Source organism: Ptychodera flava, chromosome 2 (assembly GCF_041260155.1).
Source record: "Ptychodera flava strain L36383 chromosome 2, AS_Pfla_20210202, whole genome shotgun sequence".
Lineage (NCBI taxonomy): Eukaryota > Metazoa > Hemichordata > Enteropneusta > Ptychoderidae > Ptychodera > Ptychodera flava.
In genome coordinates, this window is record NC_091929.1 from 46,583,800 (window position 1) to 46,611,382 (window position 27,583).

Here is a 27,583-nt window from a genome sequence, read left to right on the forward strand (position 1 = left end):
CGTGCTGCCTCATATAATTTTTGTACACCTCCAAAACCAGTTCTTGGGTTGTAATATAATTATCTTAGAGTTCCTTTGGCGGAGTATTTGGTAGACCTATCGGTGAAACCTTCGGGCAAAGCCATGATTAGCTATATTATACTAAAAATTGTATGTCGTACGGATGCCGTAAATGAAATACTAGTTTACTGAATGGTGTACTTTTCAATTGCCTGACTAGGTCCATGGCCTCCCGTTCTGACACCTCCATTCCATATTCTTTTATAATAGTCTTGTTGTCTGTCTTGCTGGGTGTGTAAAAAAGTACTAACATCTGTATGTTTTCCCTGAATGGTTTACTAATACTAGTATATTGTTGAGTCAGAACCCAGACAGATAATCCATCGTGTCTTGCACTGAAACCAAGTTTGACTAAAACGTCACTGCGCTTCTTCATATCTTTGGACGAGGCGCAGTCGTCGAGGATTATTAAAGTGTTTGTGCTGGCCCATTCTTTATGCACAAAGGCTACGGTGGTGTATCATCCATAGCATTGAGTCCGACCGGAAACACAAATACGTGGTCATCTTTGAAAACGAATCTTGTTGTCTGTCTTGCTGGGTGTGTAAAAAAGTACTAACATCTGTATGTTTTCCCTGAATGGTTTACTAATACTAGTATATTGTTGAGTCAGAACCCAGACAGATAGTCCGTCGTGTCTTGCGCTGAACCAAGTTTGACTAAAACATCACTGCGCTTCCTCATATTGTTGGACGAGGTGCAGTCGTCGAGGATTACTAAAGTGTTTGTGCCGGCCCATTCTTTATGCACAAAGGCTACGGTAGTGTATCATCCATAGCATCGAGTCCGACCAGAAACACAAACAAGTGGTCATCCGTGAAAATGAATCTTTTATTATATGTTTTATTGTTCATGAATGTTGGACAAATGAAAACTACATAGTCAAATTTCCCTTGGTACGGACCGGTGTGGAGATCCATTACATACTCCGTTTTGCCAGAATTTGTCGATCCAGTTATGATCATGTTGAATGGTGGGGTCGTGTACATCTGATCTATATACTGTACATAAATGTAATGAATATGGCTAAAGATAACAAACCAATTTTGCCGAATTCATGAATAGGGTCCGCGCCGGCAGTGTTTGTGACAGCAGGCAACTTCTGTGTTAGGTGGTGATCGGGAGCATGTCCCTATCGCCTTCGAAATGGAAGGTGGCTCATCCTGCCACTTCACAGCATCCTCGTCCCCATCCATCTCATGTTTACCACTTTCTTTAATTTCTGTAGTTACATCTCCATTCACCCCAAAGATCATAGATTCTGTTGCGTATTGCAATTCATTATTATAACCTGTGATTGCCGGGCCCAAAAGAATGACCATTTTAGACGGCAAGAGAAGTAAATTGGGCGAAACGGCCATATCAAGTTTGACACCAGTATTCGTTATTGTGTCTTGATATCGCCGATAACTGATTACTTTGTCGGTATTACGAATTTCATCTTCGAGGAGAACGCCAAATTCTTTTCTTACTTGCTCTGCGCTGCCAGTATCGCCCACTATGGTACTACGAATATTTGCTTGTGCACCAAGTATGCAATATACATAGGCTTCAAGGCTTTCATTGAGGCGGGCGAGACCGGCCTTTGTTAGTCCCATGTCTCCCTTCAGAGGGACGAAACTATTGTATTGACCCTCCGATCCGTCATTTCGGAAGAAATAATAGTGTGGTCTGTCTTTGTCGGGCAGTACATGTTTTTTCTTTCCAAAAATGGTATGTGTGTAATAAACGCCTCCGTCGGCGGAGAGGAAAAAAGTCATGAGCTGCAGGCTGCCGAATGGGGCCATGATTAGTGTAATATTCATAACCATAACCAAGACCTGAGTTTTGACCTTGGCGATATCGAAAGTCGGACTTCATGGGACTTATATTTCCAAATTCGGTACAGAGAAGTTCATATTTCACGAGATTGTATGGATTGTCGCCGGCTTTGAAGACACCTCCAGTATCGTCTGGAAGTGCAACCTCCATTTCATGAAGGATCCGACGTACTGTAAAATATACATGAAAACGACAGAATGATCGTATTTGCGGCGGAAATTTGTTATCCAAGAGATGGGCGAATGATATACCACAACCAGTAGTGCTGCACCATACGGCGAAATTCAGTTGCTGGTCACAGTATTTCATTATTATTTTCTTTAGCTGTTTGATGAGTGATTACGTTATCTTTAAATATATCCCGCGGATGAAAATCTGCCGGTGTTACATATATTTCTAAGTCCATGAGAATAGGTTTTATGTCGTTTGGTTTGGAAGGAATATCAGCATGCTGTACTGTCGGTACGCTCGTCTTATTCAGTTGAAAAGCAACCGGGAATGCGTCTGTACTCATGATTATATGTGTAGTAGTATATAGAGATAGATTTTAATGGAGGAGAATTTTCATATTGAATTTCATAATCTACTACAATATTTTCCTTCGGAATGCTCGTCATATTCCAGACTATGTTAATACTATATTTGAGATTCAGATTTAAACGAATTTTTTATTTTACTAAGAATAGATAACATACTTCAAACAATGAAGAATTTAATAAAGTTATCAACAGCAGCAAATACATCAACAGCGCCTTTGGAACGAGCACCAACCGCAGCGTCTGACGCCCGATCCATAATGGAGACAAAGCATGAAAAAATACTCTGTGTCATCGGAAGTGGTCAAAGTAAGTTAGTTTTTGGCAAGGAGATTTCAGTTGGAGACGTGGAAAGGTGGAACGATGATACGGTAATTAAAGCCTTCAAAATGTATGAAGCGAAATACAGTTCTCTTATAAGTGATACCATCACTCAAAGTTTCATAGATCTAGGAGCCCGTGCAATAAGTCAGGTAGTTCCAATCGATGATCGAGAAAACTATGCCACTGATCTTAAAAAGGATTTTATTCTAAACAGTGAAATAAAATGATTATCAGGATGGATAGCCTACACATGGGGGCCCCTACTTGCTCTAGTTTCCACCGGTTTAATTACGGGTAAACATGTAGATTTTAAAAAAATCGGGTTTAATATAATACCCGAAATAAATGGATTCAACTTCGCAAGCACCCCAAACGGTTCCAACACCGACTCAGCAAACAGAAACGGCCCTTCAGAACAAGCCGCAGCGCAATATAGAGAAAATTACGTTGCCGACGAAGCATCCAGGGAGAGTGGCTGCAGGGAAGAGATTAGCAGAATGGAACAGGCAGAACAAGAAAAAGAAACGTCAAGCTATAGTGCAGCATCAATCGATAGCAATGACTGAGGTAGACTGTGACAGCTTACCCTGCAGGCTGCCACAACAGTGTGATGGATGGTATAATAAATGTTATCTTGTTTTAGGAATTATAGGAGTTTCATTGACTGCATTAGGACTATATTGGGGGCATGCTGGGCATATTTGTCCCCTTCGGAATGCTCTTAAGCGACCGAGTCCACTTACGCATGAGCCCCTTCAGAAAGCGACGCCTACAGAGCCCACCTTCGGAACGGTAGCGGAAAGGAAGTTTTTCCAACCAAATCCCGGTCCCTCTACATTGTATGAGATGGATTAATAGGCCTTTCGGAATAAAATTATTTTATTTTTCTATTTTATATACGTGTCAGTAATCATGGATACTAAAACAGTTGTAAACACAATGTATGATGGTATTGTAATCGCTGGACTTGCGATGGGATATCTAATGATCTCCAACAAATTTCTGAAAATGGATATGGGCGATCCAAGCCGTCCAAATTTCACTCGGTGGACAAAATTAGGTGGAGCGACTGCTGCTGTGGTTGCCACTAAAGATCTCCTTGAACAGAAAAATATTATTCCTGCAGAACCTTATACTTTGTAATGTATATAGAGACCTTCAGAGCGTCGCAAAATAATAATATTATTATTCATACAGAAACTTAAACTTAGTAATATATACAGTGAGCTGTGGCTGCAGCAATAGGAATACAGTTCTCGGTGCTGTATTAAATACAACGTCATTCACTAGGAGGAAAATTATCGGTCAAAAGCTTAGCGGGAGTAGTAGGGCTCTGATGGAAGAAAAAATTAGACATGAGAAAGCATTAGAAAAATTTGAACGTAACTACATGTCTGGTCAGACAAAAGATTACTCCAGGCTGATTGGGAAAGAGAAAATCAGGCTAAAGATGCGCATGCGAAGCAGTTCAATTCTCAGATTATTATCAGCGCAAAAAAAAATATGAAATGATATATATTGCTGGAGGATTGGTCGTGGGATGGTTTATGCTACACCCCTTTGGAACACGATAGGCACTAGCTACAGCAATTCGTTACAAAAGCTAGTTGGCCAGTTATTGAAATCGACTATATTTCCATCCTGATCTGTTATCCAAATACGCATTGAACTCATGTAATTTGAGCCCTTCCTCAATGGCATGGAAATTGAGCTGTTTTTAAAGTCATAGGTGACCTTTTCACTTATTTCTTTTGTATCCCGGATGGGAAGTATTTGTAAACAGTCTGAGGTTTTTGCCTGTATGTATTCACCCGAGCCGCTATCGGAACGGCTTGTAACGTAATTTCCAGTAACACCAAAGACATCTGAATGAACTATGTAATATGTGACTGTTAAGAAATCTGCTCTCTTTGGACTCATAGTACTCTTTGTCACGGGGTTGTCCTCTGGCCTATCTGAAAAGCCGACGAGGTCTGCGAAGCTACCTGTGGCATTAAAAGAAACTTAAAGAATTAGAATTAAGAATTAGAAGAACACAGCTTGTGGGTAGACTTTTTTCAAAATTGATTTTCTGCTGCAACCCGATTGCTTTGTTGAGTGTATCGATATTGTAGTTACACGGACGTATTGATTTAGTCTTCTTCGGTTGGTCGCCTTCTTGAAATTTTAGTACATTATTCGCCGTTGTTATGTTATGCCATGAGTTATAGAGTCCGCACTCTAGCAGTCTTATTTTAGTAAGCTGTGTTATGTCAATGGAAGGGTTAAAATAAACAGTAACGGGTTCACCTATTTCGCTTTCAATCCAAATGATCATCCTTACACGTTGTATATATTATTACAAGGTATTTATGAAATTTTCACTGTATATACTACCGTACCGTGAGAATCATGTCAAACCCTGGTAACTTTGATCTAAGTGTAAATTATGGACTAAATCTTGGGCTCGAAGATCTTCGTGATGTTAAAGTTAACAATAATACTAAGGACGCAGGTAACCATAAAAAGGATTACGTCCTTCAATATGAGGACAGGGAGAAACATTTCGTTTTATCCACTGCTTCAGTACAAAGTCACGAACTGAAAGATATAGATGACAGCACGATAATTGCCACAAAGGCTACAAATGACTCTACCCCCTTTGCTCTAACATGGGACAAAACGAGTCAGAAATTTACACCATATAATGTACCACATAACATCTTAGATATATTAGATAGTGAAATTGCAGGTGGAGTTGCTGAATTGCCGGGAACTCTAAATGTGATTTATTTTGATAGTAATGTTAACAAATATAAGTTGCTAGATTTTCGTCGTTGGCTTAAACCTAATAATCCATACATCATACTACTCGGTATACCGATTCACCTTAAAATTAGTCCTCTTAATACAATAATGTCGTCAGATAATACACTGCGAAGGTGGATAAATGAGGGGGAGAATTATTGTTCATATACGGCTAGCGGGGTTCCAGTAAGATTATTTTGGGACACAACTTTAAAGAAACTGGGTCTGAAGAGTGTGGGGGAGGAGACAGCTGAATTAACTTTACAGACGGCCAGCCAACAGATGACAGATAATATGAAAATACTTCAACATGGTACAGTTTTTATCAAATGTATAAAGTTAGGTACAGCAGACGAGTTTGATGATTTAGTTGGAAATATTGCTATAAAAACAGATTCAAGAACACCTTGCAATATTATCATAACTATAGGTAAAGACAGAAAGGAGTTAGATATTTTGCTCTTAGTAGTCCTTCCGTTCCTAAAGGGGCACGAGAAAGTAGCAACATTTCATTTGTTAAAAAAGATACAACTACTTACACTTTAGATATCAGTACCATTTATCTAAAACGTCTCATTTTGTTTGAAGTAATGGTCTTCCCTCACATTTTAAGTTCAGAGGAAATTTCTAAAATTTTATCTATCGATTGTGCATATGAAAATTCTCTCCGAAGTTCAGAGTTCAAAAAAAATTCCGTAGAAATTTTTCATGAAAACTGCAGAATATCAGACCTCAGTCATGACAATCGGTAGGAAAAATTCACATCTATATACTTACATCAGCTAGAATGTACTCCGGTTCCAAAGAGGTAGCTGTGCCTCCGTCGACTGACTGACAACACTCGTTCCGAATGGGTAAAAACCTCCTTTATATAGACGTAGTTCGATGGTGATCGTTCCGTAGGGACTCACGCGTACATGTCTATACATGTCGCTGTCGCGTCACTTTACAATACGTAGTTTGAAACGTGTGTTTATAAATGGCCCTAACGGAACACGTTGCTACATGCCACGGAGTTCACCTTCGGAACGCTGTTGTAATACCCGATGGGGAATTCCCCACTGAGTTCATATATAGGTCACTCAGACTTGCGCAATGTGCTGGCTATGACTCACCGCTTGCGCAAGCCATTTATGTGTCAATGCGTTCCGAAGGGACCGTTGCTGTGGATGCACAGTAGGGAGGGAATTTCCTTCCCTCCCAGTAGCTATTTTTCAAATAAAATGGTGTAAAAATTATCACAAATAACAATATTTTACAACTAGTATTGGTGATACTTTTATATCTCAGCGTATTTTGGCGCTCTTTGGACAAGTTTGGCGCCATGCGATCCGCGGGTATGCAACACAACATTGTATCAATTTGCAACAAAAGAATATCGATCGATAATGTTCACTACATGTTCACAGTAGAGACTCTACACCAGGTCGCTTCCGTTTCGTGTCATTTTACCATTTACTGCGATATTCATGGTTCATATTCAAATTTTGTATAAATGACAACAACTTGACAGGTATTTGGTCTGTACCATTTAGGAGGCACTAGCTGATTAATTTGCGTCAATTTCAGACCCTTGCTCTGCGGATGTAAACGTCGTCAGATCGCCATATTATTGGCGGCAACAGTATATTTCAGTGATCAGAATAAATAGAATGGCAATAAAACAAATTTTACGAAGAAATTCAAAAATCTAAAGCAATCCGATTTTTGATCATAAGTCAAAGGATCACCGTGCCAATTTTCATCATCATTGGTTCAGAATTGAATAATATGAACCGGCAAGAAGTGTGCAATCTGTTCGGTCGATCAGACGCGCATAAACGCCATGTTTTTCTACGGGAATCGAGCCTATTCGGTACATCATAAAATGAAAAATACTTCTGAAAATACTTCTGAAAAAACCCGCCGGACCAAATTTTTCATTTCGCTTTTCTTTGTCACACTATTTGAGATTGAGCATCTCGTGAAGGATAACTAAATCTCTATGGTTTTAGTTTTTTAAATTTCCCTCTTATTTCAATGAAATGACAAGTTTGAGTTTACGATCATGTTTTTCACCTATTTTGCATAGCGTATTTTCGCTTCGGTATTTTAAGAATTCCTTCATAAAATTATTACCGAAATATCATAATGGACAGAGGAACATATGAGGAAATGGAATCTGCAATCTGTCGCGGTCTCGATACTATTACATAAAAAATGTAATTCCTACCGTAGTTAAGAGCTTGCCACACTTGGTCACTGTGCCATTTTCACTGATTACTGCCTCCAAGGGTAGACCATCTTGGAAGACCTCTGTGATCATTAACAATTAGAATTGTACAGTCATACAATATGTAAACCAGTATTGCGAGTACTATCGGTGTTTATTTTCATAAATATCATACATGCTGCAAATACAGATTGATGTGGAGCAATATGTTCTACATGGGTCATTCTATCAACAAGCAAGCCTGAGTACTCTACATGTCAGATCTGAAAAACTCTCAACCAGTATATATTGCTCGGACAAGTATGCTGTTCATATATACAGTTAGTGTACATGTTTGTTTCATCAAGAAAACAATTTCTTCAGGTCAACAGAGGGACGGATGCTGCAGTTCAACAAAGATATGTAGGTATAGCATATAGGTAAAATGTATGACGTAATGTTTGACGAGAATTACTAAGTATGCAATTATAACGACATCCCTGAAAGAGGTAACTCAAATTTATAGGAAATCGAATCATACCAGTCAGAAATGTGTGAAATTAAACACATCCCCGACCAGAAATGTCAACCACCTCCACTCCTCCAAGAAAAAAGTACTAACCCACAGTTGAACGTCAAACTACCATTAAAAGACTGTCAATACGTTCTTTATATTGTCACTATCCGGGGTAACTACACTTACAGCATTCAGTTTGGGAATGAAGGTTTTCCACTAAGGCCAAGAATACTGTGACTAAAATAACCAATATATGGGTCACAAATCATTTTTGAAAGGCAGACTGCAACCACTAAGACTGGCCAATGCCCTAAGGTCAGGCGCATTATTCAACATTGCTACACCGATTGCATAACTAGTCAATCATAATGCTTAGGATCCACACACGCTTAGGAGGCAATTTTGCATTTCAAGGCTTACTAAATTCACAAACCAGCCTGTACCTTTGTCCGCACGGGATTAAGAATATCCACAATCCTACCATGCAAGGTTTGATGTGATTGCACAGTCACAGAACAGGCTACGAAACTACTGTCAGGGTCAGCTAGAGTCAGCTGGGGTCGAGTGAATGTCCCATACGAGGCGCCAAATGTAAAAAAAAAATAATTTACACAACACCCTTATTTCAGAAATAGAACAGCTGTGAAATGTATACAGAGGATATATATATATATATATATATATATATATATATATATATATATATATATATATATATATATATATATATATATTGCTAGATGTGGAAGTTGTCGTGATTACTCTACAGACTGTTTCATGCACTTGGCAATCGTCAGGAGTGGTGTTGGCGGGCTCGTTGCTACCTATATATAGGGTCAGGTGTATATGCAAACGAGGCGGTTTTTCTGATGTGTTCAAGTGTTAATGAGAAGGAATTTGCTTCTGTGCCTACATTTCCAAAGAAATTCTATACGTTTGTTTAGCAGTGTTGACTTGTCTGAGTTGATAATGTGAAGTATCTCCGTGATGCAGAGGTTACAGCGTTTTGTCCTGGTTTAGTAAGGCTGGGCTATGTCAATGATCGACCATGTAAAGTTGTATTTTGTGTTGCTGTCCTTTAGGATTCATATAAGTTTTGAGGGTTCCGTGCTGTTCCTGTGTTTTGATGTTTTGAAAGTATATTTGTGATATGTATATGTTGTTTTGAAAGCTGAGTCATTGACAGAGCCCAGAAATGTAGACACAGAAGCAACGAGCCCGCCAACACCACTCCTGATGATATATATATATATATATATATATATATATATATATATATATATATATATATATATATATATATATATATATACATATCACATGAAATGGCCCGTATCTCTGCCTGTATGACGTACACCAGCACAGATAAGAAATCCGTATTACCCTTGTTGTACGTCATCAATCTGGACTTTTTCCCTGCAATAGTACCGTTCATACATTCACGCTGCGATTTGTCGTGATCTATGCCTTGCTCTCATGTTATTTGTACAAGAAGGTGACCTAATAAATCCAAAGGAGGACGTACCTGCCAACCCACGTCGTAGTGTGCGTCACGATCCAAATTGGCGATAAACCCGAAAGATACACTTCAACGTAAGTTCAACGTAAACTGAATAAATGAGTACCGTATAATCTTCGGGAAAGCGACATAGAAGGCACGAGCATAAGGTCATTCGATGAACAACAGCGATAATTTTCCTTCATCACACAAAAAAATTCGTTAATTCTCGACCAGAATCAAACCTACAGCGTAGGGCTGTATGGAAGACATATGCTGTCGAGCTGCAGCACTATGGAATCCTCTATGGAATCCGTGGACCCGGACAACACTCACAACAGAACAGCGTGTCCGTCAAGTAACTAAATTAGGAATGTATCTACGGGCGATATATTTGTCTGGGCAAACATCGAAGTGCGCAAGACGAAACACTGACGACAGAGATGGGAATGCATTGACAAGTTGACACCGGCGAAGATTGGTGACGACAGCACTGTACCCACCACAAGCGTACACTGTGTGTCATCAAATGCAATCTTTCGGGCTCGCCAAGGCTGTAAACTTGTGATATTTTTTTAAGCCACGGCATCTCTTAGAATGAGAACTACTGTTTTGATCGTGTCGTTGTATTTACTCCATACATATATGTGTAAATATTCTAAATAACTAAAAATACTATGGCTATCCTTCGCTAGCGTGCAGAAAGCTATGGCCGCCGATGGCCGCCTTGCCTTGGCATCGGTCCAGCGCGACATTGATTGACACGTTCATGTGACCGAATCTGTATGACTGATTGGTGGACATACCATTCTCTGAATCAAAATTTCAACTTGATTGGATTTATGAATGAAAGTATACACAATGACGTCAAACAGAATTTTTGAACACATTTCATGTGCAACGTGTGTTTTCTGTCATGGAACACCATGGTGTTCAACATAATGTCGGATGAACACATAGTGTTCAAAATCTGCACATATGTGTTAACAATGAACGTTGGTTTAACACGTAGTGTTAGTTTTCTGAATGTCTAAACGCGTTCAAAAAGTGTTAGCAATGAGGCATTTAATTGGTGTTCTATCCTTGAACATTTAACTTTACACTGCATATTACATACAGACTTTTTCCAACCTATAAGGGACTGGACACAAATTACAGGGGGGGGGGCTGGTGGTTTTTTTTGGGGGTGGGTCGCAATTTTTCGCGCAAGCATTTTTGAAGGGTCATAAAATTTTGTGTATGCCTACGGGGGAGGGTCACCTTGTTTTATGCATCAAAGCTGAATTGCATGTGCAAATATTGAAGAATATGGAATACTGAAAAAAGAAAAATACCTCCTGGCACTTTCATTTTCTGCCATTTCCATTTTCGGCGTGCCCTTCGGGCGCAAGTTTAAGGGTATAATAAACAATGTATTGATGATACAAGCAGCCACATTGATTTAAGTTGTCATGATTTCTACTTGTCCAACTCCTCTATTGTGCATAACTGTCCCCTATAATAATGACTCTTTCAATAACAATTTGGGAGATCACTTATTTGATATCATTCTCCCATTGGCAATACATTGGATATAGGTCGGTGTCAAATGTTCATGTCACTCTATGTACATTTTTTTTATTTTTTGAGGACATTGACAGAATACAAACTATTCAGAATAGTGAAAAATGTCATCAATAACAACTGGAAGCTTCAGGTCGAACAACTTTTGAATCACAATTAGGATCAGATAACCTATGAGTTATTTGTAGTTTCCTCATAGCCTACAATGTAAAGTGAATCAACATTTGCACAACCATGGACTTGAAACCACTCTGGTCTTATCATTAACATTAATACTGATAATTAAGTGTACATAAATGCACAGATTTACCTAGTTTTGTATTGGAAAAAAAAATATTCATAGTTTCATCATAGACTGCCATGCATAGTGAATCGACATTTCAGTGAAATTCCAAAATCAAATTTCTTGCACAACCATGGACTTGAAACCACTCTAGTCTAATCATGAACATTAATACTAACAATTAGGTGTACATAAATGCACAGATTTACCTAGTTTTGTATTGGAAAAAAATATTCATACTTTCATCATAGACTGCCATGTATAGTGAATCAACATTTCAGTGAAATTCCAAAATCAAATTTCTTGCACAACCATTGACTTGAAACCACTCTAGTCTAATCATGAACATTTATACCAATAATCGAGTGTACATAAATAGACAGATTTGCCAAGTTTTGTATTTTAAAACAATTATTCTTAGTTTCGTCATAGACTACAATGTATAATGGATGAACTTTTTATGCGAAATTCCAAAAACAAAGTTCTTGTACACAGATGCACGTGTTACCACCCTCTTCTAATCAAGTACAATCATGTCAATTATTCAGGGTCCATATATGCACAAAAAGTGCATATTATTAATTGTGAAAGAATTTTTTTACAGTTTTGTCATAGACTCCCATGTATAGTGGATCAACATTTTGAGTGAAATTCCAAAATCAAATATCTTGTTCACATGTGCACTTGTAAACAACCCATGCTAATCAAGTATATTTATATCAGTTATTAAACATCTATAGATGAACAGATATTGCTAGTTTTATATTGGAAAATACACGTTCATAGTTTTCTTATAGTCAACTACAATGTATAGTGAATCAACATTATCGATGAAATCTAAAAATTACATTTTTTGTACACGCATGCACTTTTTACCTGCCACTTCAAGCAAAGTACATTTACATGAATTATCAGACACATATGATTTGATATTTTTTGGACAAAGCGTTATATCAGCCACATTTTGCCTTCCTTTTGGGAGGGGGATTTCAAAAGTATAGCAAGTCAGAAAGGGGTCTTGAACACATTGCGGGTTTGTTGGGGGGTATTGAGTAACAGGGGAGGGTCATTTATTTTCATGCACGGATAAGGGGGAGGGTCACTAATTTTTGTGCATGAACTTTTGAAGGGTCACTATTTTTTATGCAGCGGTGTTTCGAAAAACTCCAGCCCACCCCCCTGTAATTTGTGTCGTGTCCCTAAGTATAACTCCCCATTGTCATACATTTATGAGGACAAATGGGAGATAAATAGAGAGAGAGATTGTAGTCAGAAAAATGTAACAACTTAATTTGGTAACTGAACCACTCTTTTTTGAGAGTGGGGATGTGGCCGAGCGGTTTTGTATCTTGCCTCTCCGCAGGCGACTGGATGCCGCATAATAATCACAATCATACCAATCCATAAGCCAATAAAACTAGGTCAGCATTCATTGAATTCACTGAATTCAGAGTTATTCAATGAAATAAAATCGTCTATGTATCTAAATGTTAGGTTGAAAGTTCGAGCTACAGAGACCTCTTTCTGTTTGATTAGGTTTTGGATAAATTCTACCTCGTATGAGAACAGAAATAAGTCGGCAAGTAGGGAGCACAGTTTGTGTTAATTGGAGTTCCTATACACTGTTGGAAAATATGTCCTCAAAATTCAACAATATGTTGTCAATGAGGAAATCAAGCATACTGATAATGTCTTTCTCGGTATAAAACACTTTAGGGTTAGTAATGTTTTAAACAAAATATGTAGAATTACACCATTATACCTCATATTTGTAACGACGTGAACCGTTTCTGTAGAAAAATGCTTGGTTGATGTTTTTCAAGCGTTCTTTCAATTTATCATGTGGTATTGTGGTGTGCAATGTGGAAAAATCGACAGTTTTAATAGATGTTATTTTTGAAACAGATCTTGATTTCAAATTTTCCAAATTTTTAATATCCACATTTGATTTACACCACTCCGAGAAAAAACAACATCACAGTATGCTTGAAGTCCCTGTTTAACAGTACAAAGAACAGAAGTCAGTATCATCGATAACTCTGTTGTTGAACATTTTGAAGATCCTGCGATAAACCTACCTTTGTAAGGTGTTTTGTGGAGCTTTGGTATCCAGTATAAGCTAGGCAACTTATTATGGTCATCCTTTGCTGTAATATTAAAATTATCCATGAATGACTTAAGGGTTGCCAAAATTTCAGATTTGTTGAACATTGATTGTCTGTAAGTGGAGTTGGTGGAGGTCTTAGTTACACTACATTCGTCTATAAGACATTCGAAATAATACTTCTTACAGACAAATAAAATGTTATTGGCAGCTTTATCAGCAGGGACGACAACATATTTGTCATGGATATCATTCAAACACTTAACAGCATCAGGATCTTTAAATACAGAATAGGGTCTTCTGAAAACGTGATTTTAGTCTGCCAATACGGCCACAAACTATTTTTCCTCACAGATTTGACCCATTCTGAAGGTGTGCCTAGCTCTACATCTTCCCTTTTAGCCCATTTCTTGGCATTTTCTTCAAGAGAGTCCATGATGATCTTAAAATTATGGTTCCAGTTGATCTTGCGAGGTTGTTGGTTCCAGCCCAGATGAAAACCTGTATTCCATACATTATGTTGCGGTATATCTTTGTATACAGAACATATCAATATGTTAATATAAGCGTATATCCATGTAAAACAAGAGTATACGTAATGCACATCTTTGCGCATCAAATGTACACTGTACTTGTGCATTTTATTAGTATATGTACGCGTATATTTAACGTATTTAACAAAGGTAGAGAGTCAGTATATGTGTGTCCATTGTTGTATATTAAATCTGTAGTTATTATCAGATGATCATCATCGTCTGATGATCGCTACAGAGAACACATGTAGCATGATAGTGTGAGTAACGCCTAAGTCTGGTTTTCTACTTGTTTTAAATGTATACTATAATTAATATATATATATATATATATATATATATATATATATATATATATATATATATATATATATATATATATATATATATATATATATATATATATACATACTACTCACACTATCATGCTACATGTGTTCTCTGTAGCGATCATCAGACGATGATGATCATCTGATATATATATATATATATATATATATATATATATATATATATATATATATATATATATATGTATATATATAATATATATATATATATATATATATATATATATTACAACAAAGTATACATATTGTCATGATCAGACACTTCGCTGAGAACATCAAAGGAGTTTGATGTTTTCACTCATGACCAAATAAACTGACTTTTAGAAAAATTTTCTTGGAGACTGTGACTGAGAAATAAACAAATCCTGAGACGAGACTCATTAACATTGATATCTGAAAAAGGAGTCTCAGGAAACTCAAGTAACTGAGACTGAGTAAGTGAAGATGATGACGAAGAAGGGGGGGTCAAATGATAAAACTGGAGTTGAGGGGAGCGGAGAAAATGAAGGCAAAGCAGGGGTTCGTACCCTGTCTTCATCGGCCTGGACGTTTGCAGCAGAGTTAAACACCTTTTTCTTTCTCTTGAGCATCAGTGGGTTGACTGTTTTTACTGGTGAGAGGTCTTTCATCAAAAGAATTTTCATAGACAGATGTGACTTTGTGAGCAAACTTTAATTGTGCCTCATTGTTTTCAACAAAGCGAGTTGACGTTGAGGCGTTACTTGAAGTTGAGGTGTTAATTTCTGTAGTATTCATATGCTGATTAACACCTTCATTTGCATTTTCTTCACAACATCCACTAAACCCTAAGTTTTCATCCATACAATTATTGTATTTTTGAATATTATCAGTGTCTCTATCGTTGTTTTCTGACGATCTATAATCATGATAGTTAGGACAACGTTTACGGATATGACCTTTTAGTCCACAATGAAAACAACGCAGTTCATCAATAGATACGTAAACGGAATAAAAACGGTCATCATATTTGATCTGAATTACACCACTGATGTTCTCATTGTGTAACAAAACATGAACTTGTCGTCTAAACGACTTCACATGCTTCAGCGAAGCATTTTTACAACCAAGAGGGATTGCTCTTATATGTCAAACAACTCTACCAAGTTTGCATAAATATTTTTCCAAAACTTCATCAGGAATGAAAGGAGGAACATTTGACAGAATTAATTTTGAGGCCGGTTTCACCATGTGTTCCACATCGACTAATTCATCAAACAAAGCAAACTTCGATTCAACAATGCTTTCAACATTACCGAGTGTTGCTAAGAACACAACAACGGACTTATTCATTCTAGATGCAGCAATAACATTTTCACTTCCGACTTTCTTTGCAATCTCTTCGACATAGCTTTCAACGGGAACACCTTCAATATTAGTACACCTGACAGCATGCTTGCGTGTCAGATTCCGAAATGGCTTGTCCTCCCGGGCGGCCATATTGCCGACCACGGGTTAACAAATGACAAAAATAAAATTGAAGAAAATCCACCTAGCCGAAGATGAAACCGGGCCGGAACCAAGATCCAGAAGAACAATTGACTAAACACTACTCACAACGCAAACTGATGACAATTGACGAAGGATGGCACTTCTCACTGGTAGAAATTCAAAACAAGTAGGAGCCCTTCTTCTGTACGTCTATCCAATATGGCGGAAGGAGAAGAAGAAAAGAGGAAGAACATCCTGAGTAAATACAATAGGGGCCAAACCCAAGAGTGTTTTGCCCCTAATTAAAGCTGCAAGCAGCTTCAAGGGGCCCAAGCACTTGCAAACACTGGCAAAGGCACTAGAGTGATGATACACATCCTCTTATATTGTTAGATGCTTTTCCGATCAAATTTAAATGGTATTGCACCTGTGGTAATTCATTTATAAGTATATTTGTGAAATCGAGGTCAAATGACGTCTGGGTCTTTTGAACATTTTGCCAAGAATATTTGTTCCAAATTTATCAGTGTATACCAAAATATAGAATCCGCTCTTCCTCAAATTCTCAACTTCTCAGTGTTTTAAGATTTCCACAAAGACCTTTGGTGAGACATCTTTCTCTCTCATTGGCCCTGCATTGTGGAGCAAAAGTAACGACCTCCCGAAGGTCCCCCATGATACCGAATATGAAGGGTATAGCACATTTTAGTGTTTATTTCTACTGAAATTCCACGTGACCTTGATAATTATTGAGGTACAGGATGTGGCATCATAGAGCTCGCTATCATACAGAATATGAAGAGAGTAGAATGGCTGCAAAGAGGTCAACCGAGGACGATTATCTGAAAAAAAGTATTCTTGTTCTAGAAATTAATATTTATACACTTCAACAGTTTACGTCTCTCGTGCACTCCTCTGTTAAAGAAGGCAAACAAAGACAAAGGGATTTAAGAAAAAAATTGCGCCAAATCTTGTATGCTTACTATGATCTGTTCATTATAGAAATAGCAGTAGCGCGTTTTTTTTCAAACCATCCCTGACACCTTCTTGAACGAATTTTCCCAAATAGTCCCTCTTACTTTTAAATTCATAAAACTTAACTTTTTGATGTAAATTTTGGCAACAGTTGTAAATTATTATTATACTTTTTCTCACATTTTTCTGTTCTCTTTTTTGCAAGTTTTTAAAAAAATATTTCTTTTTTCAGATATTTGGTGACCATGTGTAAAAAAGGTGAAGTACCGCTGGACTTTGCACAAATGATGACACAGCACTTACAGGATGGGAAACATTCAGTTAAGATTCTTCTTCTCCAGGGGAAAAAAGAGAAACACATCGCTTTCTTTGTGATTTGATAGATGAAAACACCTATTCAATTGATGAGCTCATCGCAACCAGTGGCAAATACAATGCTTACAAGGGTCATGGAATACCATACAGCGGAAGCATTCCAATGAAGCATAATGACAAAATAAGTTACGAATTAAGTGATTGTACTTCCGAAAAGGTGCGACTTGTGACACAGGCGAGAAAAAAGACGTATTACCGGTATTCTGACAACCATTGGTTTGTTTCTGTGGAGCTAAAGGAGAACTTATCTCGTAAAGAGAGCACTGGTGCATTATTTTTCTACAAGGAAGGAGACGAAGACCTACAAGCAGATCTTATTTTTGACATTGATATGGTATGAAAATTGATCACTTTAAACAAAGATTGCACCTATGGGACAAAGTTTTAATCACACACTTTTCAAGCTTTCTAAAACTTTGTCATGTATTGCACCTTGTGTTTACTCATTTTTTATTTGACTGGTTTTTGACATGATAATTACTTAAGCTTTCTTTCGCATTGCAATAATAATCAAAATTTTTTCTACACACTACGGCCCAAAGGCACTCCATTTTGTACGATAATAGCGTCCCAACTTTTCGCCACACATACGTCGAGTGCGCGTACAGAGAGTCAAATTCACCTTCCGCGTCATGTTGAAAATTTCGCCCTATTTCCTTGCTGCACAGCTAAATATTAATGAAAGAGGTACAGATTCTATTTCCCTTATATACTGCCATTACAATTATAATATTTTGTAAAGAATCCTGAGCCATAGCAGTCGTATGCAAAATTAGGTGAAAAACACAGGCAACAGCCAAACGATCGTTAACTCATCATTTCATAAAAATAACAGGGGAACTCAAAAGTAAAACATAGAATTTTAGCTAACCTTCATGAGATGTGCAACATCAAATATTGTAAAAAAAATAACAGCGAAATGAATAATTAAACCAGCGGTTTTTTCAGGTTTTTTCATTTTACGATGTGTTGAATCAACTCGATTTCCTTTAAAAACCAATAGCGTATAATGTACCGAACAGATCGCACAATTCTCGCTCTTTCAAATTCCGTAATTTTAAACCAATGAGAGTGAAAAGTGGCAAGGTGATTCTTTCATTGATATACAACATTCCTGTTGTTTTAGATTTTTCAATTTCTTGACGAAACTTTTTTTATTTGCATTTTATTTTTTTCCGATCTCTGATTTATACTCCTGCCCACAATAAAATGGCGAGCCTACGGCGTTCAAATATGCGGAATCAGAGTCTTATATTGTCGCATTTTAATTAATAAGCGTGTCTTAAATTGTACAGATCACATATTGGTGAAGTTGTTGTAGTTTATACCAATTTGGGCCAATATCAACGATGAAAATGCCAGTAAACTACAAAAATAACACAGAACTGAGACGTACGGACACAAAATCTCCACTGTGATCATGTAATGCATGTTATAGATTTTTATCCGAAATTGATACATTGTTGTCTTGCTCACTCGCGTGTTGTTCCCCGTTCACAATGGCGCCAAAGTACGCCAAGGTGTGATAAAATGTGCTGAAACGTAAAAGTATCACCAAATCTGAAAAAAGTGTCATCGATTTAATTTTAGTACAAGAAACCAACGTATACATTGGTGTTATCGTGTATTATCCAATATTGCGGAAATATTTATGACGTGACATGAACGTACGAGCGGCAAGCGACAAGATTTTGATTGATAATCTTTTGAAAATAAATTGATACAATGGTAGTCGTCGTCAATAGCAACTGACTGAAAGCGCTCTGAGGTAGGGAATATGCTTTGCGGAATACCGTACACTCAGGCAAACTTTTGGCCCGAAGTAACCCTATAAAATAGTTGTTAAAATAAGGTATGATATAGATAATGTCAACTCTTTGCTTTCTTATATTAATAAAATGTCAATGGCTATAATAAAAAACATTAAAATTTATAAAGTATTAGTAAAATTGCAAATTAAGTGGTATTTTATGCGAAAATTTACTATCTCACACGCTTCACTTATTCTAGTGAGCGCTGCACCCAACAAAGAGTATCTTGCACAAAACTTTTTTTTCACATATCCATCTTTAAGCTTGTCATGCAGTCGTAACTTGCGTGGTAAAGACGTTTTCATTTATGGAATGTATGCAAATCACCCGATTTACTGACTTCTCTTTCTCCCAATTTCAAGATTTCCAAAGATATTTTAATTTTGCTAATCATGTTTTAATCACTTTTTTGAGTATTAGTCTTTAAACGCATACCATTTTTGAATGAGGATAGAAAATGCAAATAGAACACTTTTTCTATATATACCCTCATTCCAAACAGTATATTACCTTTCAGAAAATAGAATTAAGTTTTTGAAATTAATTTTATCATTATTCCAAAACTAAGGTTTTTTACCACAAATATACACCCTCCATCATCCGTCGAGTATACCATTGCTGCTATACTAACCTTTAGATTCTCTGCATTTTGAAACATAGAGTATGACAGTGTTTTCTTGTCATCTCCGATGAGAAATATTCTTTTTAAAAATATGTTGGCAAAGTGCAGCTCCACCTTAACCAATCTGTACATGCAAATTCAATTAAATTTTTTCAAAAGCATATTAATAATAGCAATGTCTGTATGGATATTTGCAAAAAGGGGAAAATAATTAATATTCAAATTATTTCTGTTTTCCTTCCTGTAGGAAGAAAGTCAAGATAAGCTAGGCAAAGGTAAATATCTGCACTATCTGCACAGAGCGCATTATGAATGAAAACACAGACACAGACAGACACAGACAGACACATACACACACAGACACACACATATATATATGTATAATATATATATATATATATATATATATACATATATACACATACACATATATACACACATACACACACACACACACACACATATATACTATATATATATATATATATATATATATATATATATATATATATATATATATATATATATATATATATATATATATATATATATATATATATATATATATATATATATATATATCTGCCCGTGAAGAGGGTCATGGGCCATTACATAAAGTGAAATTATTGTAGTGGGCCGCCGAAGGTGGCCTGCCTGTAAAGAGGGTCGATCATGGCCATGGCATAAATTGAACTTTATTGTAGGTGTTATGTTTTTGAAATGTGGTGACCCCACCTTTCTTACCAGTGAAAAAAGCGATGACCCCAACCTTCGCAGATTCCAAAATAACGATGACCTCTCCCTGGATTTTGTCGCCCAACGGCCGTAAAAACTGAACGGTCCCTAAAATAGACCCTCCCCAATCTCCAGGAAAGTGTTAGCTAAAAAAAATATATAGCCCCACCCACCTCTTTACGCACAATGGCATATACAAAGGAGCCATTGGAGACTGGCACATGCAAGGTAGAAATGGTGCTGTGCAGCACTGTCGAGAAGATTGGACCATTCGCTAGCAAGCAGGTCTGGGTGTGGGGAGGAGTGACTCGCTACAAAGCACACAAGATGGGATTCACAAGGCCTACTCTAACACCGAGCATTGCAAGGCCCTGCACATAGGCGCAAGTGTATGGAGCTGCTGGCGTCAATGTAGGGTGTTAGAAAACGTTCGATTGTTTAGGTCAGCAGTGGTAAAAATGAAGGGGCAATATTACCTTTTTCAGAGACCTATCACTAGGCCATAGTCCTATATAAAAATGGCTTAAACTGAGAGGGTGCAGCAACGAGTCATGGTAGTTTACGAGCAATGTCGGTAAAAGAAAGTCAAAGAGGAATGACCCACAGGACTAGTAGTTGCTGGTAATGTTTTTTTTGTAGGATAGTTATGATGACGTCATACCCTCTCCCGTGGGGGTGATAAAAGAGCTTTGAAAGGACTCTATAAGCACACACTGCTAGAGCTAGGCCTACGTATGAAGGAAAAACGTTTTTAAGATTTGTCCAAACACGCACACGCACGCACACACACCACAGCAAGTCTGTGTGTCAAGTGTGACACGCTTGTTGATATGGTACAAAGTGAAATACAAAAGTACAAAGTGAAACCATGGATAAGGAATGGTTATTTCTAAATAAAATTGCATAATCTGACATAAAAGAGGTTGCTGAAACAAGTGGGCTACTTCTTTTCCTTGAAACGGCTTTTTTAAGATTCCCACTTTGTACGTACAAAGTGATGTAGAGGCAGGTTTACGTATCAAAGTGAAACATCTTACACACATTCACGTATACAGTACATAGTGACATAATTTTACACACGCACAGGTTACGTGTCAAAGTGAGGAGGGACCACCCACGATGCGAACTGAATACGCCACTGTGATTGCAATGTTACGTGTAATTGTGCATCAGTATTGCTAAATATAAATATTCATTGTACTTAAATTGGTATATTTCGACAAGACATTCTAAAATGTCTATAAAGACAGTTGCATTGGCAAAATTAGTATATCTAGGCAGTCTATATGATGCAGGCAATGGATTTACAACGCCAATGATAACACAACTTTGTTAGTATATAATTTAGCAAGCATTTCAACCGATAATGTTAAGAGTGTCATGCTATAATCAGATCATTGTTAGATCAGTATCTGCAGTAGGTTTCTTCTAATTTAGCACTGTAAATTTGGACAAATGTCACTTATCATGAAAGTTTAAGTAATATGCAAATAAAGAGCCAGGGTAAGTGCCTAAATTTTATTGGTGCCATCCACACCATGGATTGAAATCGTAACATTTATGAAGGGAAAATAGCTTGATGAAAAAATATCTACAAAGATTTAAACCTTGAGAAATATTGTCTGAATAACCTTACTCCAATACAGAATGTGAAGGATGTAGGCATCGTTCTTAGTCCCAACCTGTTTTAAATTTCTAGCCATGCATACTTCCTCCATCAAATGAAACACAGATTCTACTCATCAAAACGTTACAATTCTATGAAATACAAAAGTACCTTGAATACGCTTGTTTAGGATGGTCCTACTTATATTTGTAAATCACAAATGTCTGGTAATGTATAACCTTGAATGGAAATGATTATTGGACCAGTTTAATGTCATATTGTCCATTGGAATTTGTCACAGAAATCACAAATAAATCTGTAAGAATGCATTCAAAATATATTTACTTACTTCAAAATTTTAAAACTTACAGCTCTAACAATACCTCTCAGTATGATACCCTCTGAGTGTTTTAAACCTCACAACGTTGATGCAACGAAGGTATGTAGACATTGCCCCTTGATATCTAAATTCTACTTACTTATGCCCCTTTCAGAACTCCTGGTAGTAAGTGGATCAAAATGTTATTCTCTAATCGATTGATGCATGAATACTTAAAATGATTTTGTTTGTTCCTTTCCTGATATCGACCTTTGTAGTAACATAAGTTATAGGCTGACATCTGTCATGTAGTTTAATATTCTGTATTGTATAGACTTTTAGTACATTTCTGTCGGTTTCAATTTTCGCAGAATTTTTTTTGAACCTGTCTATTCTATTGTATATTGATGATACAAAGTGACATCAAGTCACACACCATGATGTGTTTACCTAGCAAAGTGAGGGACCATACACATTCTGATTGACGATACAAAGTGACATCAAATCACACACCATGATGTGTTTACCTATCAAAGTGAGGGACCACACACACTCTGATTGATGATACAAAGTGACATCAGGTCACACACAATGATGTGTTTACCTAGCAAAGTGAGGGACCATACACACTCTGATTGATGATACAAAGTGACATCAGGTCATACCGGTACACCATGATGTGTGTACCAAGCAAAGTTAGGGACCATACACACTCTGATTGATGATACAAAATGACATTAAGTCACAACCATGATGTGTTTACCTGGCAAAGTGAGGGACCATACACATTCTGATTGATGATACAAAGTGACATCAAATCACACACCATGATGTCTGTACCTAGCAAAGTGAGGGACCATACACACTCTGATTCATGATCAAAGTGACATTAGGTCACACACCATGATGTGTTTACCTAGCAAAGTGAGGGACAATACACACTCTGATTGATGATACAAAGTGACATCAAGTAACATAATACGATGTGTTTTACCTGGCAAAGTGAGGGACCATACACACTCTGACTGATGATACAAAGTGACATCAATTCACACACAATGATGTGTTTACCTGGCAAAGTGGGAAACCATACACATTCTGATTGATGATACAAAATGACATTAAGTCACAACCATGATGTGTTTACCTGGCAAAGTGAGGGACCATACACATTCTGATTGATGATACAAAGTGACATCAAATCACACACCATGATGTGTGTACCTAGCAAAGTGAGGGACCATACACACTCTGACTGATGATACAAAGTGACATTAAGTCACAACAATGATGTGTTTACCTGGCAAAGTGAGGGACCATACACACTCTGACTGCTGATACAAAGTGACATCAATTCACACACAATGATGTGTTTACCTGGCAAAGTGGGGAACCATACCCATTCTGATTGATGATACAAAATGACATTAAGTCACAACCATGATGTGTTTTGTATGGTCAGTGACATCAAATCACACACCATGATGTGTGTACCTAGCAAAGTGAGGGACAATACACACTCTGATTCATGATCAAAGTGACATTAGGTCACACACCATGATGTGTTTACCTAGCAAAGTGAGGGACAATACACACTCTGATTGATGATACAAAGTGACATCAAGTAACATAATACGATGTGTTTACATGGCAAAGTGAGGGACCATACACACTCTGATGATACAAAGTGACATCAGGTCATACACCATGATGTGTTTACCTTGCAGAGTGAGGGGCCATACACACTCTGACTGATGATACAAAGTGACATTAAGTCACAACAATGATGGGTTTACCTGGCAAAGTGAGGGACCATACACATTCTGATTGATGATACAAAGTGACATCAGGTCACACACCATGATGTGTTTACCTAGCAAAGTGAGGAACAATAGACACTCTGATTGATGATACAAAGTGACATCAAGTAACATAATACGATGTGTTTACCTGGCAAAGTAAGGGACCATACACACTCTGACTGATGATAAAAAGTGACATCAGTCATACACAATGATGTGTTTACCTTGCAGAGTGAGGGGCCATACACACTCTGACTGATGATACAAAGTGACAATAAGTCACAACCATGATGTGTTTACCTGGCAAAGTGAGGGACCATACACATTCTGATTGATGATACAGAGTGACATCAGTCACACACCAAGATGTGTTTACCTGGCAAAGTGAGGTACCATACACACTCTGATTGATGATTGATACAAAGTGACATCAGGTCACACACCATGATGTGTTTACCTGGCAAAGTGAGGGACCATACACACTCTGACTGATGATACAAAGTGACATCAAGTCACACACTATGATGTGTTTACTTGGCAAAGTGGGGACCATACACCTCTGATTGATGATACAAAGTGACATCAAGTCACAACCATGATGTGTTTACCTGGCAAAGTGAGGGACCATACACACTCTGATTGATAATACAAAGTTAAATCAGGTCATACACTAGAATGTGTTCACCTGGCAAAGTGAGGGAGCTTACTCACAATCCTGTTGTTATCACAAAGTGAAACTCAGTTACATAATAACATGTATATCTAGCAAAATTAGAGCACGCATTCAGATTGGTACTTATAATTAACATCAGGTCATTACACAGCATGTATCAGGCAAAGGGAGGGACAGGTAAAAAATCAATTCCCAGGTGTTGAATACCAAGTCTCTTGAAGCAAAAAATTCTATCAACATGCATAGTAGTAATTGTACCAAGCCTCTCTAGTTAGACAAGCCTTATTCCCACATAAATACAATGTAAAATTGATGTTTGCATGTGTTGTTTCATCTAGCTGATGCATGCTTGGATTCTACAAGCATTACCTTTAATGCACTGCACTTCTGTCATCTTGAAAGTAGGGTTATATCATTTATGCATACTATCAACTACCAATTACCATATGGAAGCAAATCAGAGAGCTCTACAATCGCATGAGTTAAACAAAAGTTTGGCCTACATGACTGTAAATATCATTGAAATACTTCCTGGCACTGTATTCAGAGACTGTTGAGTTATTCAAATTTTGGGTGAATACTGTTTTCATTATTATAGAAAGTTGGCTAGTGTTGCCTAGTTACATTAAATAAATTGACCCTGTAAAATGAAGCATGTTTGATCTTTGCTTTGTTTGTGTACTGAACAATGCAAAGAATTTTTTCAAACTGTAATTTAGTACATACACAGGCGGCCCACACACTATTAATAAGCTTATTATTGAGTTTTTCTCAGTTTTCTCTATCAGTTCCTCTCCTTTTCTTCATGCTCTGACTGATCGTAGTAAATAAAATAAATGACTATATAGCCTAACCTAGCCTCTTGACTCTTTATTTATTTTACACCCCATTACAAGGACGTTTATCTCATATACACACATCTTGTAATTAATTAGTCAACACAACTAATTATGCTAATCCGTGGATTTATCAGGGATTTTAATGGTTGGTCAACATCGCGAAAGATAGGAAAGGTTACTAAAATGGGAAGGTAAGAAGTTCTCCTGAAATGTGTCCAGAAATTACCAGATTGCGGCCAGTCATGACCATTTATCCAAAATTTACTGCACCCAATGTATTTCGATGGCCGAGGAGATCCAGCTACTCTAATTCCAAACATTTAAATGGTCGCGAACAGTGCAAACCCTGCCAGTGCCTTGCGTGCAGTTCATGGCATGAGGACGTCCGTAAAGCAGAAAGTCGGAATTTGAAACCTTTGATCTTTACGTTGTTTATATGTGGGCAAACTTGTTAACATTTTCCCAGGGACAAGTCTGATTTTGACTGGGGTCAAAGTTCGTGTGGTTAAGCGTTGTTCTCTCAATCGGGTGGTGTTGCTAAGGTTTTGTCTGCCATTCAGTTTAGCTGTGCGTTCTCGATAATTTAGCTGTATTTTTTCTCAGAAACATGGGAAATTAGTTTTAGTTTTAAGAAACATTAATTTCTCTATGAGAGGAATATTCTAGCTCGTTGTATCCTCGAATTAAATCGGCCGATTTACTTTGATACATTTATTTATGTGGTTTGGAGAACTCTTTGGGGCAGCGTCAGATAACAAGTGGAAAAAAATACTTGTGAGGAGTTTTACCTATGTGCCAAATTTTAAATCTCACGGCAGTTGCATTTAGAGGACAGAATAATAATAATTAATATAAGTATTATATAGAAATAATAACGCGAATAATAATAGGCTCAATTTCCGTGAAATTTTCACTATAAGGGTATTTTGGGTCGAAAAGACCAAATATGATATCGATTTCACTGCCCAATGTTTCAATGGTAACCATTTTAGAGGTTGAAAATTTTAGTTTTTCTAATATCCCATGAAAAGTTACTTTGATTTTATATGAAAATTATCTAGTGGGGGAGTTCGGGTCAGAGTACACAAAAACCAGAATTATTTTAATATTTCGAGTTGCCATGGTAACTATTTTGGGATTGAAAATGTTACTTTTTCCCTAATTCCTATTAAGAACGATTGATTGATGTAAAAATTTGATCATAAGGGTTTTCTGGTTTGCACACCAAAAAATATCACACTCATTTTAATGTGAGATGTTTCCATGGCAACCATTCAGGAGTACAAATTACCAGTTTTTTAAAGATTTCACCTAAAATCCAGTAATCAACAGAATGTGTAATATCAAAGTGATATTTTGGGTTAGAAAGACCAAATATCCAGTGTAAAAATCCAGTAATCAACAGAAATATTATACCAAAGGGTTATTTTGGGTTAGAAAGACAAAATATGATATCAATTTTTACTGCCCTGTGTTTCCATAGTAACCTATTTGCATTTAAAAATTTCAATTTTTTTTTCCAAATTCCATTAAAGTAATCCCAGTTAATATGCAAATGCTCTCCTTAGTGTATTTGATCACAGCATGAACTCCATGTTCATTTTTTTTTATGGTGCCTTGGTAACCATTTTGGAACCACAGTTTTTTTTTTTTTAAACCATAGACCCTCGAGAGGATCTATGCTAAAACATAATTCACAGTTTTTTATTTATTTAATGGATTTCTAAGTAACAACTAAGAAATTTGTTCTATAATAATAATAATTGTAATTTCTTTGCCTTCATTCTAGGATGAATAGTAAACATAATGT

The 27,583-nt window shown here is 37.0% G+C and overlaps 1 protein-coding gene across 1 annotated transcript in view; it reads left to right on the forward strand.

Moving 5' to 3' along the window:
• The window catches only part of LOC139150517 (uncharacterized), a 161,919-nt gene that overhangs the window by 65,076 nt on the left and 69,260 nt on the right, over nt 1-27,583 (forward strand). Inside the window, exons 7-8 of the mRNA XM_070722941.1 lie at nt 17,224-17,700; nt 20,047-20,074. The gene's annotated coding sequence lies outside the window, so the exon portion shown is untranslated. The remainder of the gene's footprint in view (nt 1-17,223; nt 17,701-20,046; nt 20,075-27,583) is intronic.